We start from the raw sequence: 6,274 nt of genomic DNA, 5'->3' as shown, positions 1-6,274 counted from the left end.
TCATGACGGTATGTCCATAATACTGACAATCACATTCCAGAGACTATTCGACAAAGAATACATAACTGTTGGCGGTGTGCGTTTGCAAAGCAAGGATTGTGTCTTGTAACGCGAAAAATGGTTTGCTGTGCGTATGTTTGCAGCCCTTTTTCGGCCACTCCCGACGGTTCGCGCGTCTTTTTTCCTCAGTTCAACCTTCATGAAGCGGCAGAATGGAGGCGCCTGAGTGTCGACTATGAGGGCTGAACTTGCAAAGCTGGCGCTCCCGCTCCTTCGGTGCCCGACCAAGTGACTGTGGATCTCGATCCACAACGGAAGATTCCTGTTGTCGCGCATCCCCAGTGCCATTCTTTCTTCTCCCATTCCCACCTATCTCATTTTCCCTTCTTAGGCTGAGAGACAATCTGTGCTGAAAAAAAAAATTTATTTCATTCATTAATTCTAGTAATTATGAATTGCCACCTATATCATCTTCCTTAGTTAGGTCAAGATACATTCTGTGCGGAATAAATCATTCATCCACTCATTAATTCTAGTAATAATTTCCCGCCAAACGAAATTAAAATTGAGTTCTGCATCAATTCATTTACCACTCGGAATTAAGGAATTCTGTTGCACTTAAAGTGCCCCTTTAAAAATACGTAATCATGCTTGCTCGTAAGCTGCAGGTTACGGTCCCGTAGCTTCATATGTCGAGGTTTTAAGCTTCTCTCAATGGGCGTTGTCGACCAGACTAATCGCCTGCAGTTTGCACATACGTTAAATTTGATTATTTAGGCTAATTCACGCTCAGAAACTTGGCATAGAGTTGACGTTGTGCCAAACCCCCATAGCATAAGGTCCGTAGAATCCGGGACTTATACACAAACATGCAAGTATACATATGGTACAATCGTCCTCCGATGTCGCCACATCCTGTTCCCTCCCCCTTGCAGCATTTCCTTTTCTTTTTCTTTTGAACACTGCAGCGGCAGTAAAGCTGCTCTTTTCCTGGTGGTAAAACACAAGAGACATGCGACGTGTGTGGACACATCATACGGCACGTGTCTCGAGCGAGTACTTGTTACGGGAAGGCTGGCGAGTCATTTGCGAGAGCGGTTTATTCCGGTACAGTAGGTATTAAAGCAGTGCGCTGAAACCCATACACCGCATTCTATCAAATCTTAGGTGCATAGGCCGTCTTCACTTGCCACCGCTTACATTTTTTCCTGACATAATTCTTAGCCTGGAAAAAATTGTACAATGTTGCAATGACCGTGCTATTATTTCAGTGTGGGGCCATTGTCGTTACAGCGTATGTTTTAAATACGTCGTTCAATAAGCGCGGCACCACATTCAGGCTTGATAATATATATATATATATATATATATATATATATATATATATATATATATATATATATATATATATATATATATATATATATATATATATATATATATATATATATATATATATATATACAAAGTTGTGCGAACAGTGCAACTTCCGTAAACGGGCTTCGAATATCCAATCGTATGTACTTATGACTTCTACAGAAACTAAAACATAAAACCTCTTATGCAGTGGCGTAGCAACAGGGGGGGCCGGGGGGCCGTGGGCCCCGGGTGCAAGGGGCCAGCGGGAGGAGGGGGGGGGGGGTTGTCTTATACGTCTGAAGACACCCCTCATTCCGCCGGCTACAGTCGGGCGGGGGGGAGGGTGACAGAAGATCTAAGGGCCCCGGGTGCCAGACAACCTAGCGACGCCACTGCTCTTATGTAGTCTTTTTGGCTACAAAAGGCATATTTACGATGTTTGATACTGAATTCCAACTCATTTGAAAAGCTTGCAAATCTGAACAAAGGGAATGTAAGTGCTCCTGGTGCACTATGACAATGACAGTGATTCAACAAACAAAAAAGCATGTCAACAGATGCACCTAGAAGTGTAGTGCTCACTTAAGGAGCGAAGCGCATTGCCATACAGCACCGCACGTCCTTCTAAATGAATCCATACATGGCGGCACTGCTTAAACATTAAGTATATTTGCATAATATGGAGCAAGATTACGTAATGTTGCACTCAGTTTAAACCTATACCTGTTATTATTATTATTCTTTTTTTTTTCGTTTCCCCATGAGCACTTATTTGTCTTTCTAATACCTATGTTTGTGCTGCAATTCATAGCGCTGTTTTTACAAAGTGTTTTGTTATTTTGTTTCAGTGTTTATTTGGAAAATTGAAAATCTCTGTCTGTGTACTGTACTGCCAAGTTGATAAAGGGGGCAGGACCTCTGTCAAGCTTACGAGCTTTTAGTCCTGTCTCCTTCTCTGTACAAGAGAAAAATAAAGACTGAATTGAATTGAATTGAATATGGAGTGAAAATTCATAGGCTGCCAAAGGCGAGACATGCGCGTGTTTAACAGCTCTAAACTATTGTGCATAGGTGATTTCTTCAACGCATTCGCTCACAAACTAATGCTTTTGTGCAACAATACGGTTCTCCATGCAGCAGAATCATTCCGCAGACTGTTCACATGCATCAGCCTTTCCTCCTGTAAACTCCAAAAACTTTTTTTCTGTCCCGTAGTAATCGAACGAAACGAATATTCGACAACTTCCAAGACCGAACTTTCGAACCGAATAAGAATTGAATAACTAGAATTATTTGATTCGTATAAGAATTTCGGAATATTCACACACCCTTACAAGAAGTGCTTTGTTCTAGGTAACTTAGAGCTTAGGCAACATTATCTCGAGTGGTGGAACGAAAGATATATTCGATCCGTGTCAAACGTAAACACAACTGAGCGACTAAGGACGAATGTGGAGACTGCGAGCAATATTTTACCTTGACATTATTGTTATTATTTGCATTAGAAATATTTTCCAACAGTCTAACTCTGAGTTTACCTCCAATAATCTCCCATCAATTAATCGAAAATGTTTATTTTTTCAGAGAGTTATTAAGCGTGGTTTAAAATATAGACGTATGTCTCATAACTCAAGTACGTTCCCTTCTAGCGGCCGTTACTAAAGGCTGCAATGAGATGTCGTCTTTCAGAGCCCAGGATAAGAAGTGATTGAACCAATAATAAGTTCTCTATTAAAATAAAAGCAATTAAAGTAAGGTTATATAAAATGCAACCAATAAAACGTCAATATTGTACTAAATAACAATGTGTCTTTTTTAAATACATCGATTGACACAGAAAGGTTTAACTGATTGGGCAAGTTATTCCAAAATGATGTTGCTGCAAAGTTGATATTCTTTCCTCGGACTTTAAAATGTAACTTATTTGCTTTGGATCAAATGATACGTTCCCTAGATAACGAAATTTAATTGTTATGTAAAAGTGCTATATCTGTGTGCGTGCGTGTGTGCGTGCGTGTGTGTACGTGTGTGTGTGCGTGTGTGTGTGTGTGTGTGCGTGTGCGTGTGCGTGTGTGTGCGTGTGTGCGTGTGTGTGTGTGTTGAACGATAGCACAAATCTACACATTGCGCAGAATTACTTGAAGAGGTGGCCATTACTTACACTGCAAATCAAGATGCATACTTTATTGTAGTGGTAGATGTTATGAAGAAAAAAAAGTCACAGGCCTGCGCGGCACACCCAGCTCCACAGGAGCTCCATTTTCGGCACCACGCGCTACAGAGTCTTCGCGGCGAAGTCTCTCCGCGTTGTTTTCATGAGAAGGGTCTGAACTGTCCGCCCGGCATCGACTGCAAGTCGCAGCTTGTCCTGCTCTATGTACAGCTGGTCTGCTGAGCCCGGTGTTGCCTGGTTACAGCCGTGCGCGTCGCCCTTAGATTCATTTCTTCATTCTTCAGCAGCGGTTCGTACCTTGTGACAAGACAGCATAACGTGTACCGAAGAGTAAACACAGGTATCTAGGCTACGTCGCGCACTTAGCACATCCCTTGACCGGTGGCACGGTATACATTGCCGTTGATGACGATGGCAACGATGGTTTATTGGCATGCCGTTCGAAAGAGAGAGAGAGAGAACATCTTTAATGATCCTAAAGATGGCTTCATTTGCAGGAGTGGTTCCTTCTTCACGGGAATCCATGCGCCGTCTTGGTTGCGACCACCCTCTCAATTAACATGATCTGACCCCAGAGATGGGAGCTGGGCAGCAGCGCCTCCCACAGCTCTTGAGTGTGGCGGGTCCTACATTGTTCATCATATTCAGTAGGGAACATGAGATGGAGTCTCCTTGGGTGCGGGGAACGCCTTGGTTTGCAACAATCTGAGTGTTGTCTCTTGAGTCTTCGGGAGCTGTGGCTGTGGGGTTGGGAGTGTTCTGCGGTTGAGTGACATAGTCACCTAGCCAGATTGATTTAATCAGGCACATAATGTATTTTCTAGCATTTTTCGTACATTTCCGTAAACTTCTTTTTCTACCATAAACTGCAATACTGCATAAACTGCAATGCAAAACGTGCACGCATCGACGCTACGTGGCGCGCCCCCCATGTAAGATCGCGTGTCTCCTCGCGCTCTAGGACGCGTTTATGGAGCGTTATTTACGCGGAATGCTAGCAAGCGCTGGCGTGGCTTGACTGGGGTTTGACTGGGGGGCCATGCATATGGCGCTTGCATAATTGAATGTCAGCCAGCCATCGGACCCTACGGACGATGGCTGACATGGCTGTGGACGATGATTTTGTAAAGCATTAATTTGATGGGAGACGGCTATGTGGAAAAATTTCGACGCAAATAGCCAAGCTTTCGGTTCGTGCTGCTAGTCACATATTAAATATACATGTCCCAGGACAGATTAGATGTTATTTGAATGCCGATATACTTATAACAATCAGCGGGGGGTAAAGCAACATTGTTCAGGAAGCATGTAGGCATACTTTGAGCAGACGAACGTCTAGAGATACGCATGCGTTTACATTTAGTTGGTTTAAGTGTCGTAAGCCAATTAGTGCATCAATCAAAAACACTGTCGAGGTCACATTGATGTTCAAGGGGAATCTGTACTGTTAGTAATTTTTTGGTAGATTACACAGTCATCTGCGAAGAGCCAGATAGCTGAAGTGAAGAAAGGTGTTTAATGTAAATTAAAGAGAGCAAAGGACCGAGAACTCACCTTTGAGGGACACCAGATGTCACTACAGTAGGGACAGAGGAGCAGTCGTTAGCTGTCACATGCTGGGTGGCGTTAGACAGGAATGCTTTTGTCCATGCTAAGACATCGGGGTCTATATTAAACTAAGTTTAAAGAAGAGCAAATCATGCGAAATTAAATCAAAATCCTTTGCGAAATCAATGAATATAAAATCTGTTTCAAATCACAGCTCTGCATTAATGAACAGGTTGTAAGCGAAAAATAACAATTGCGTTTCACACGAAAACGTTTCCTTGTAGCCGTGCTGGGAAACGGGGAAGAAGAAGAAGCTATTGTACTCAAGGAAATCTAGAAGGTGCGAGTGTATTATGTCTTCTAATATTTAAAAAAGAATTAAAGGTTGCCTGTGGCAGATACGCAATTCTAGTTCATGAGCTGGTCTACTCGAAGAGGCAGATATTACTTGCACAAGAAATTGATATACATAATCGAGTAATTAACAGAAATGCACTAATTAAGTTCTTAACTAATTTTCTTGTAGCCCATATTGCGATCTACACATTTTAGCCGTGAAGTTCGCAAGGCGGATCCACTTGGAACGAATTCTCAGGATTACACCAGCTTCGCGATATTAATTCCCGAACTTTGCGGATAAATGTATTGGCGTGCTATAGTTTCCTTGGTGCTTCAATGCATAACACCACGTTTTGTTAAGAAAGTAACTGAAGCGCCAATGGAGTTCTCTGAAAGGTATATATATATATATATATTTATATGTGTGTGTGTGTGTGTGTGTGTGTGTGTGTGTGTGTGTGTGTGTGTGTGTGTGTGTGTGTGTGTGTGTGTGTGTGTGTGTGTGTAACAGCAAACCTTGTTAATAAAGGGTAATGTTTGTTAATTAGTAACGAAGTTGTCTAGATTATAGCTGGCTGTCTCCACATGCGGATAAAGAAACTGATGCTACCTGCAACACTTACACGCACACACATACCACACACACGACCGTACTTAGTCTACAAACAAACAAAATAAAAAAAACGTAAAAACATGGGAAAATGCTTAAGCTTCGCCTTTAAGAGTGGAACGTGATAGCATTCAAAGATTCCTGACTGCATCTCACGCTTCCCGGCAACTGCTGCTTATGTAACCGTAATGTTCACCGGTAAACGCTGGCGGCGAGCGGTATGCACGAAGGCGAGCTTTCTGGTA

This window comes from Dermacentor albipictus, chromosome 2 (genome assembly GCF_038994185.2).
Source record: "Dermacentor albipictus isolate Rhodes 1998 colony chromosome 2, USDA_Dalb.pri_finalv2, whole genome shotgun sequence".
Taxonomy (NCBI): Eukaryota; Metazoa; Arthropoda; class Arachnida; order Ixodida; family Ixodidae; genus Dermacentor; species Dermacentor albipictus.
This window is presented reverse-complemented; position numbering follows the sequence as displayed.